Here is a 12067-nt window from a genome sequence, read left to right on the forward strand (position 1 = left end):
ACCTACTATGACTCTCCTAGCTTTAGCTTTAGCTGTTATCTGTTTTGTTTTTGGTTTTTTTGTATTTGAATCTGAGGTTAATGTCAACATTCTATTTGCAAATAAAATTTGAATTAAAAAAAAACAGACAAAAAAGTATCAGGAGATTTGCTTACCAGTGGGGTGTGTCAGAGACCTGGATGCAGTTAAGATATGGGACAAACGAAAAAATAAACCTCGCTACAAGGTTTCGGTGGTAAAATATCTCGGCCTTACATCAGATTCCCACCTTAAATTTGAGAAGTATGTTAAAATGGTAGGGAAGGTTGCAAAAGCATATTTACATACATTTAGACTTATCAGAGACTGCCACTTCATGCATTTCATGCACTCTATGATCTTTTCACATTTAAGTTATTGTGTAACCACTTGGTCACAAGCAGCATCTATAACAACCAAGTCTCTTATGATGATGAACAATCAGGCAATTATAATTCTGGACAAGAAGCCAATAGGATCACATCATTGCTATGTTCTTAAGGAATTAAAGTTATTAAGTTTTGATCATTTTATCCAATTTACTCATCTTAAACTGTAAGGTCCCTTTATGTAAATCCTCATTTGGACAACCATCTCTTTCTGTTTGGGGGATCAATAAGTGGAATCAAACAGGATCCTGACTGCGATCACAAACTGAACCAGAACTATATCAGTCATGTAGTCATGAATGATCAGGTGCTATTGATATGGTTCTGACTGTATTTTGTCTTTTGTGTATTTGTTGTTGAGTTTTATTTATTTTGAAGGCCCATCTAGAGATGGGTATTGCAAATTAGCTTAGTCGGTAAATACTGTGGTGTGTGCCATTGGTTTATGCTACGTACTTCTCCCTTTTCAAATCCACATTAAATAAAGCTTGATATTTCATTCACTAACAAATATCCAAATGTATGAATATTTCACACTGCAACTTTTTGTCCCTGCTAAATATTATCTAAGAAAACATCTTAGATAATTTTTTAATACAAAAAATAAAAAAGATATTGCAAGATAAACTGAAGATGACGTGTATATACCTACATTAATTACTGAAATATCACACATACTGTTATTGTGAAATGTATCTAGGTGTCCCAGAGGTTAAAGGTGAAGACTTTGTGCACATCAGAGTCTCATCTGGAATCAGGTGGTTTTCTTCTGTTTAGACTACGCTGATGTGAATGTGCTGCTGATGAATCTATTCACTGTCTGACCCAGATAGAAACTACACAGCTTCACTTTTTATTCTCTTCAGTCTGGACTCAAAGCATTCAGCCTGGGGCACTGAGGCAAGGACTCAGATAAATAGAGGTTAGCAGAACAAACATGATGATAATGATGATAATGTATATAAATATAAATACTGCCATAAATCTAAACTCTGCCTTGCAGCGTCTATCAGATCTATAATACTGTCTGATCTCTCTGCCAATGATCTGCTGTCTCTTCAAAAACATAAAAAGCACCTCAGGGGAGGAAATAGAGCGGGGGAGGAAAACAAGGGGGGAGAGGGTAGAAACATGCTTTAACTGTGAGCAGAGAGCTGTCGGTTCAAATCCCTGAGAGAGGAGTGAGAGGGTGAATGAAACAGTGATGATGCTGCCGATTTTTCAAAGAATAAAATGCTAATAATGTTATTAGATCAAACTTTTTAAGGCTCTGAATTCCAGGAGTACAATATTTAACATTCCTGCAAATTTGTGGTTTGAAATTGCACTAAATTCTAGAGTTACTATTTTTATTCATGCTTTAGAATTATTTAATCCATGCCCTATAGAATTACATCTAACTACTTATTTATGCTCTAGAAATTCATAATTCATCCTGTAGAATTTCATAATTTATGCTCTAGAATTTCAATAGCGTTGCTCTAAAATAACGTAATTTCTGCTCTAGGGTAAATTTAATTAATGCTTTACAATTGCATATCTTCTGCTCTAGAATTAAATCATTTGTGCTGTAGAATTATTTATATGAGCTTACTAGTCATTTGAGCTTTAAAATTAATTTCAGCACTAATTTGTGCTGTCAAATGTCATGATATGTGCACACAATCTAATAGTTTATGCTCTAAAATTACTTTATACATGCCCAGAAGTGCTATCTTTGCATACAAATTAATATACTGTAGTACTTAGTTTGTAATTTGTGCCTTTGATTGACTTAATTAATGAACATTAATTAGTATCTTATGCTGTAAAATCAGAGTTTCTCAAATCATGCAAAAGAATTACTGACTTTGTGTACACTGATGAGTTATTTGTGCAATTGAAAGACTTAATTCATGTCTTGATTCATGTAATAATTAGCACACACTGCGCAGTAATTTGCTTTGTATAATCACTCTAGCTCTAAAATATAATTTGGGTGAACTACTTAGTAAATTGTGTGCTAAAATTATTCATTTTGTGCACACTAACCAGCAATTAATGCTCCAGAATTACTTAGATTGTACATGCACATTATTTTTCCCCCTTGACATTTTAATAATTAGATTTGAAGGCAGTTTAGGAAAATGAGTCAGAGAGGAGAATCCTTGAGATGAACTTGAAAGGATGTGTGACTTTCTGTCACCTTTTTAAGGCAAAAATATTGAGGACCCAAATGCAAGACACTCAGGAGGAGGCAGGATAAGGGAACAAAAAGTGTGCTTTTATTAATGAAAGCCGATATCCAAAACTCATGCAAACCAAAAACCAGGAAGTGCAAAATGCATGATCCTATTGGCTTCTTGTCCAGAGTCAGTCCAGGGAGTGACCAGGAGGTTGGGGCGAGGGACAGAACCACTGGCTGGGCTCTGGGCTGACTTGGCCCAGGAGTGCTGAGCAGGCTTGGCCCCGGGGCAGATGCCGGGCACCTGGGCAGTGGCGAAGAAGAGCACCTGGGCAGCAGCGAGGCAGAGCAGACCAGGGAGCTGGCAGTCAGGGGGCAAGGATGTGGCTGGGAGCCTCGCCTTTTCAAGGAAGGCACCCTGTAGGCTAGGTGGGTCCCCTTGAAAGGAGACACTTGGGGCCTGTCGCAGGTGTCAACAGTCTTGGTGCCCCCCCAGCTCAGAAAAAATCTTTGGCTGGGGGCTAGCAGGCCCTGGAGCTGATGGGAGGCTAGCCAGCTGGTGACTTGCAGACACTGGAGCTGATGGGAGGCCAACTAGCTGGTGGCTAGCAGAAACTGGAGCTGACGGGAGGCTAGCTAGCTGGTGGCTAGCAGACACTGGAGCTGACGGGAGGGGGAACAGCCCAACGTTCCGAAACACCTCCATTGCGAAACCCCTCCATTCCGAAACACCCCCACTCCGACACATCGCTGTTCCGAATCCGACTTTCAAGTTCCAATTACTTCCCAATAGGGTTAGGGTTAGGGTCAGGGGTTCCCCAATAGCCTTTCGGAATAGCGGGGTCTTTAGAAAAAATGGGAAACCACGCCATTACGAAGAATGGAAGTCTATTTTCGGAACAGCGGGATTTCAGAAAGGCGGGGTGTAACCGACTTACAAGATAAACTGTTGGGTTGGGAATGAGACTCAATAATCAACTCTCTTATAAATATGACATTTAACATGACTAAACACTAATGACTGATGTGTTTGTTTTCTTCTGTAGAACCACTTTAGACAAGCAACTGATTGCATTAATGTTTTTAGATTTTACAATGTTGGTCTCGTGTTTAAATAAACATATGAAACACTCATATGTGGATGTCACAGCAGCAGTCTGACAAGGTCAGATATGTAAATTATCTGAGAAACGTCTTGATTCAAGTTTGAACTGAATGTTTCAAATCAACATGACAGCTTTAGCAACACTAATACACAGAGAGATAGAGAGATACTAATTGCACATCTTGTTCTGCCTCACTAACATCAATATAAATGTATCACTTAAACCAGCAATAAACTTTTTTTTCCTTTAAAAGGTCCAATTTGAGGCTCAGCTCTCTATTCTCTGTATTAAATGACATTGATGTGAATCTGAGAATGTATTAGTTAAACTATGGGGGAAATTTGACTGAGAAGAAGGGCCCCTTAAATAAGCCACATAGCTTTTAAAAGTTTTAACATCAATTAAGAATTATTATTCTGCTGTTTTCCAGACACCTGTCTAAATGACAGATTCCATGTCTAAAATGGACTATATACCTGAATCTTTGTACCTGAAGATGAAAGCAGGAAAACACTGTCGTTTTCCATTTTTATTCCATTGAAAACTTTTTGCCACTATCTTGATGATGTATTGATAAAGAGACAACACATCGACCATTATGACGCAGCTTTCATGTTTGGTCAGTTCTCATCTTTTTTTTTCCTCTTCCTTTTTTTCCCTTTTTTGTTTCAAAGTTATTACAATGTAAAAAGAAAAACACTGCAAACTCATTTATGTATTGTTAAATATTACACAAATCATAATTGAACAACACAAAAAATGAGGCAACAACAACCCAAAACAGGAATCAAACTGAGTTTCAGGATTGATGTAAATATACGTGAAATCAAATAGTGAATAATTCATGTGTGTGTGCGTGTGTGTGTGTGTGTGTCTGTGTGTGTATGTGTCACCCTAAGCCTTATGGCTAATAATAATCTGAAGGTACAGACAGTGTAACAAATCACCACTGAATATGTATGTCAACAACAACACAAAAACAAACAAACACACACACACACACACACACACACACACACACACACACACACATTTTGTCACTCAGTCATGTTTCTGGGATTTGTCAGATTTAATTTAAAAACATTAATCTGCTACAAGACTAACTGCAGACATAAAGTTTGCTGGAAGTAAAATGGATGTTTCTCACCTGAGGCTGCTGATTAGTAATGCTGTTTCTGTTGTCTCCTCAGTCCAGTCAGAGCTCAGATGTGTTCAGCTGCCGTTTATCTGCCGTCCATGAGATGCTAGGAAATAGAGTGAATAGGAAAACGTCTCTCAGCAAGTACATAGTCAAAGAAGTTTTAACACAGTTCAGCTGACCAGAAATCATTTACCTTCTTCTGATGAGTCTGAGGGGAGATAGATATTCAGAATAAATGTTCAGTTAAGGAGACATTAAACCCAGCAAAATTGTTGTGGCCGGGGGGTGCCTGTTCTTCACTAGGTGGGTCCGGGGGAAGAAAATTTTGAACATTTGCAATCTAAATGAATTAATCTGGTGCACTTTGAGAGTATCAATCATGTATAACATCAAGAAGTTGGAATGACAATTTCAAGGTTTCTAATAATGAAATATGAGCAGTTCACCAAAAAAATTAAAATTTGATCATCAATTACTGTAAAATTGTAGTTGATTTGCAGCATTTTTAACAATGATTTGCTCCATAACTGAAAAACTAACATTCTTGCATTGACTCCAATTGTTAAAGGGATAGTTCAACATTTTGGCAAATTGGCCCCCTATAGCATAGGGATTATGGCAATGGGCGAATTTGCCAAAATGTTGAACTATCCTTTTAACATGAGATTAAAATTCAAAATGCTGTCAAAAATTCTGTTTTTTAGATAGAAATCTGATATTTCCCAACATTTCCAACATTTTGTCAAATTTACATTCATAGAAAAGGTGGCCTTTTTTATCTTTTCAGCCAGCTGTCTCTTGAACTCGGGGGCTGTGTGTGTTTAAGTAACTAGCATGGTTGTTGGAAACTGATAATTTAGCCAACGTATTTTTGTCTTCCGCTAACTTCTTGCACAGCTCCACAAGTGGCCGGGCCATTGTGAACGAGAGATCGTGTTCAGCTATAAACGCAGTCATACGAATTTTCTGTTCACACACACGGTCGGTCATAGATGTAGCTGTGGTACCTGTAGCCGTCACGCCCGGTAAGGTCGATGTGTGGGAGAGAGCACGCACAGACGCTATGTGACCCTGGTCTGAAGCATGACGAGCTAAGACTTTTTCCCGCTGCTGCCATACACTAGTTTTCTGGAGCACGGTACACAAAAACTTCAATTTTTGACACCGGCTACCGTGAGGCTTTCCATCTGCTCCTCTATCCAACCCCAGCGCCACTTATTTTTCACTCCCGCTTCCCATCTCGAGGTTTCTTCGCCTGGTTTAATATACCTGGCATCCATGCTAGCAGAATACAGTAAACCAGCTCCTCACCGCTCGCTAACGTTGTCCGAGATCTGCCCTACTCTGCCTCTGATTGGCTAGAACTCCTTGGTTACCTTGAGTACAATTGGTAGTTGGAATTATCACTTTAAACGACTGGTTACAGTTTTTTTTTTTATCATGTTGCTGTGGCAACATGATTTTAAAAAAAAAACAAAAAAAAAAAACTTCACCAAAATAATTCTACGTTGGATTTCCGGCACCGTGCCGGAGGTCTTCAAGCCCTGCATTCTGATGAGATGATCAATGTAATTCACGTCACCTGTCAGTGGTTTTAATGTTGTGGATTATCGGTGTATGTTCATCAGAACCATAGTACTTAGGCAGTCTGCTCAACCCGGCACAACCCTCCTTCTGCCACAAAAAAGAAAATAATTCATTCATTATTATTATTATTATCATCATCATTATAATTTGTTTTCATAATTTATTTAACTATACATATTTTCAAGACAGTGTGTCCCTTTTCTGAAAACCTTAGACAAATCAGCCAAAGCAGCAAGTCAAGTGAAAAAGTGCGTGAGAATTTCATGAATGTTTTCCATATCCACCAAATACTGAAAAAAGATGTTTGTTTTCCCATCTTTACCTTCACATTAGTTGCATGTTTGAACATCATATACTGGCTATAAGAGCCTGTGTTGTATTGTTTTCATTGAAACAGCTGTGCCTAATACTGTCTGCCTCTGCCCAGTTCACTGTCAGATTGTTAGCAGAATAAAGGTGTAAATGTTGCGTCCGTCATTCCTATTATTAGGCTGCGGAGGAACCGATTGTGGACCCTAAAGAAAGCTACAAAATGACGGTAGAATCAATACATTCAAAGGGTCATGTACAGTTGGCCACACGCCATCTGGACAATATAACCCACATGCGCAACATGTCGCAAAGGGGTTTTACCGTCATTTTTATTTTACTCTAATGTGTTACATAAGTCACTTTTCAATGGAAGTAATCTTGTAATGTAATGAGTTATATCTGCTGATGGTAACGCTTTTCTTTCTAACTTCAGGCACAGCAATGCAATCTTGATGGGTTTCCAGGAGGGCTTGCACTAACTTGTTTTTGGGTTTTTGTGTCACTCCTGGTTTATTCAGTTTGCTCTTGGCTGACATGTGGGCATGCCTGATTTTTCAAATAGGACTGGACCATCAGAAATGACCTGAGGATGTGGATGATTTAGATGTCATATGTTTTATAAAACATTTTATATGTTTTATAAAACATATAAAGTCAGCAGTCTGCTCCTTCAAAATGTATTTCTGCTGTGAGTTGTATCTCTGTCTCTCTCAGCTCTGTGTTGCTTCTGCTTTCAAGTTTCATTGATGTGCTGTCATGATTTTGATAATCTGACCTCATTAATAACGACATGCAGCTATTTGTTTTTGGCTTTTGGCCAAGTTTTTCTCTAAATATCATCTTCAACCTTGACTGACTAATCATAGCTAAATCAGACGCGCAGCTCCGCTTTGACCTTTGCGAGCAAAAACAAGAAAATTAGAATGAAAATAAATGTATAAAATATAAATTAAGTTTTTTTTTTATTAAAATTGGAAATACAAGTGGAATGTAGATATAAAATATATAAAAGACTTTAATCAAAGGCACATGGTGGTCTGCCTGTAGAAATTTAACAGAAACACAAAGGAAATGAAAAATAAAGGTTTTTTTTGTTTTGTTTTGTTTTTTCAACCAAAAGGACAGTTCCCATAAGAACTGAGCGCTTCTGTTGATTCTGATTCTGACCTCCAGTTTGAAGATAAAACATGTGAGGCGTTAGTATTTTTAGCCTAGCTGCGACCACGACTCTAGATGGAATTAGTTTATGGCTCCATGAATATGCGCCCACCACCACGCACACACAGACACACACACTGAGAGTCAGCCCTGCACCGCTGGCCTCATCCTGAGCGTGGCTCTGATCAGATTTGATCAGTTTCCGCTCAGCTTGCTCTCTCCTAGCGTGAACACAAAGAGGCAGCAGCATAAATTTCTTCGCCGTGTTTTTCTCTGTAATTTCATGCAGCAGAGCAGCTGCAGGGCCTTTTCTTCCAACATCCATCTGTCTGACTGTCTGACCACACTTCCAGCTGAGCAGGTCGCAAGATGAATGTCAAGAGGTTGATCTAACATGAAGCTCAAGCCAACCCAAATGGACAACTGAGACAAATCACTGCAATAAAACCACATGGTGAGATATTCAACCATAAAATTGTTGTGTTGAAAGCCAATATTCAGCTTTTTAAAGAGTGGTGGTAGCTAAAGGCCTGTTGTGCCTTTGGACCAAGACCTGATGAACTTTGACTTTCTTTCTCAAGCATACTCACACAAATAATTCTGTTCCTTTTCCATTTGTATCTTTGTTTAGAGACTGCCTGAAAGTGAGCACTGATGTGAGAGATTACTGCACCTTCCCCTTCTCTATGACAGCAGGTTGTTCACTCCTCCTTCTCCTCCAGTGTGGAGAAGTGTTCAGATCAACTCAGACTTTTCCTTCAGCTGTGGTCGGATGATGTAAACTCGTACAGTTCATTTTAATTCAAGTCATCAAGGCCACCAGGACTGTGAAGGTGAATGTGATGACTCTAAGCGAGGTAACATTCAGGGTCCTCTGAATGCGTTATTATGGATCCCACTGCTTTTCTTGCTAAGACCTGCCCAACTCTGCCTCTGATTGGTTGCCTTTGTTAGTTGGGTTGATAAGGTTTAGGCACGAGTAATAAGTATGGTCAGAGTTAGGGTAAGAATATACTTTAAGCAAAGCTGTAGTGCTGCTGGAGCGCACCGGAGCTCCACTCAGCCACTTTTTTTGTCCAGGTGAAGAAATAAAATGTTCACAGTTTGCATAATTGAATGTTAAAATGTTAAAGTGATGAACTGCTAGGCTACTTAGTTGTATGGCATGTTTTGAACAAAGGTTGGCATCTTTTCAGCAAAGCTGAACAACTCTACATGAACAACTTTTTACAATATGTGACATATATGTAACGAGCCGGGTACTTACAGTATTGCCCTGTCATTCACTCTGTGTGTGAGTACCGAGGGGCTGCATTTCACCCGACCTACACACTCAAAACAAGTAACGAAGAGTTAAAGCACAGGAACAGAAGCAGCAATATATGTGTATAGGACCTGAGCCAACAAATTATTAACCTAAATTGATTTAAAATGTGACAGGTCCAGGCTTTGTGCACAGAGTCAATTATGATTTCATGCTCTGACATTTTCAGTGGCTAAAATATTCGCAGAGGTCTCTGAGGTGGTCAAGAAGCTCCTCGGCAGCCAGGCAGCAGGGGTGGATGAGATTCGCCCTAAAATGCATTGTTAGGCTGTCTTGGTTGACACGTCTCTTCAGTGCCACTTGGAGGTCTGGAACAGTACCTGTGAAGTGGCACACTGGGGGGGTGGTTCCCATCTTCAAGAAGGGGGGCTGGAAGGGTGTGCTCCAATTATCGGGGTATCACCTCTCTGGGAAAGTTTATTTTCAGGGTGCTGGCAAGGAAGCTTCAACTGATTATTGAACCTCGGATTCAGGAAGAACAATGTGGATTCCCTTGTGGTCATGGAACAGCGGAACAACTTTTTGTTGCGATCTTGCTGGTCGGTCATGGGAACTTGCCCAACTTGTCTACATGTGTTTTATAGATTTGGAGAAGACCTGCGACCGTCCCCTGGGGAGTACTGTGGGGGGTACAATGGGAGTATGGGGCACAGGGGTCGTTGCTACAGGCTATCTGGTCCCTGTATAAGTGAGAGCTGTATCCATTTAGTCAGCACTAAGTCAAGCATATTTCTGGTGGGTGCTGGACCTTGCCAGGGTTGTCCCTTGTCTTCGATCCTGTTTGTGATATTCTGACCCTAACCTATGGTCACAAGCTGTGGATAGTGACTGAAAGAATGAGATGTGGATACTCCAGTGGTTGAAATGAGTTTCCTCCATAGGGTTGCTGGGCTTTACTGGAAAGAGACCCTGGGGCAGACCCAGAACCTTCTGGAGGGATTCTATATATCTCATCTGGCCTGGGAACACCTCAGGATCCCCCAGGAGGAGCTGGAAAGCTTTGCTTGGGAAAAGGACATAATGGAATACCCTTGTAAGCCTTCTGCCTCCATGATCCAACCCTGGATAAGTGGAAGATGATGGATGGATGGAAAAACATTATGACAAAATTAACAGTGCACAGCAGCAGCTTTAAATAAACAGTCAGCCTACCTTTTTGCAGTCACGCTGTCTGTTATCATCGACTCCAAAAGTATCCTGTGCCAGGCTTTGTGGGATATTCACCATGATAAATATGGAAGCCCATTTCTGCCAGTTAAAGAAACAAATAATTTGAAAACCAAGCTTGATTAAAAAATATTCCCATGGTAAGTCATAATTATCGGAGAAAAAGCCGTAATCATGATTTATTTTTAGAGATAAAAGTAGAAATAATAAATTATTATTAATTATGTAGAGTGGGTCATCCAGTAATCTGAATGTCACTGGTTCAAATTCCTGGCTCCCCCAGCTGCATGTCAAAGCATCCTTGGGCAAGACACCAAACCCGAATCTGCTCCTGATGAGCAGTTGGGACCCTGCATGGCACAGTCACTGTATGAATGTGTGCGTGAATGGGTGAATGTGTAGTTTTGTAGACTTAAAAAGTCTTTCAGTAGACTGGAAAAGAAATGCAAGCCCATTTGCCGTGAAATAAAAAGCATTTATGAGATAGAAAGTAAAAATTATGAAATAGAAACTAAAATTATAAGTTAAAAAGCAATAGTTGTGAGATAAAACTTAAAACGCTGACGCTGACTGACAGTGCCTATAAAAAGTATTTTTATAGTCTTTTATTGCTTTTATTGACTTTCATTGCTTTTAAAAAATGGAATCATGATCAGTATACAAAAAAATACAAAAAAAACTTTGACTTTAATGTCAATGTGAAAACAGATTTCTTCAAAGTTATGTCAATTAATTAAAAATATATAATGTAAAAAAAGTGACTGCATAAGTATTCACCCCCTTAACAGTAGTTAACCACGATGAGCAAAGTAACAGTGGTTAGCCACGATGAGCAAAGTAACTGTAGTGAGCCACGACGAGCAAAGTAAAAGTAGTTAGCCACGATGAGCAAAGTAACAGTAGACAAAGCAGCAGTGTAGTTACAGGTGAGCCAAGTAGCTGCTACACTTCTGGCTGCTGAACACCAACTCGCAGTCCTGATCCGGCCGTGCTTATGAGTCAGCTGAGGGGGAGCAGACGAGAGCCTTCAGGTGCTATTCCGCCCTGAGCGAATACCTATAACAACAACAGCCATTTAGCTACTACACGCTAAATGATGTCACAGCGCACGGCTGAGGAGAGGAGAGGGTCCACGGCATCTACAAAGTCATATGCAACTGGTTTTAACACCACACTAACAAAACCGATAAATAAAAAAGGCACAAGCAAAGACCGCTCTCATACTTACTACAGCAGTGGGCACACCGGAAATGAGGTATGCTACGGCGACAGAGGGAAAGCAAGGAGGACCACTACCTGCCTTTATAGTATGCTTGCATACAACAATTCAACAACATAGATCAATTTAGAGCAAAAACACACAGGACTATGCAAACCAGAGCAGAACTCAACAAGGCTTTGTTCTGCTACACTAGAAAATAAATCTTCTCCCAAGTCGTAGATCTCTTGTAGACTGCATCAGGTTGTCCTCCAGGATGTCCCTATATTTTGCTGCATTCATTTTCCCCTCTACCTTGACAAGCCTTCCAGGGCCTGCTGCTGAGAAGCACCCCCACAGCATGATGCTGCCACCACCATGCTTCACGGTGGGGATGGTGTGTTTGTGGTGATGTGCGGTGTTTGGTGTCTGCCAAACATAGCGTCTAGTCTGATGGCCAAAAAGCCCCATTTTGGTCTCATCAGACCAAAGAACCTTCTTCC

This window comes from Pagrus pagrus (assembly GCF_965226575.1).
Source record: "Pagrus pagrus genome assembly, chromosome: 19".
NCBI lineage: Eukaryota > Metazoa > Chordata > Actinopteri > Spariformes > Sparidae > Pagrus > Pagrus pagrus.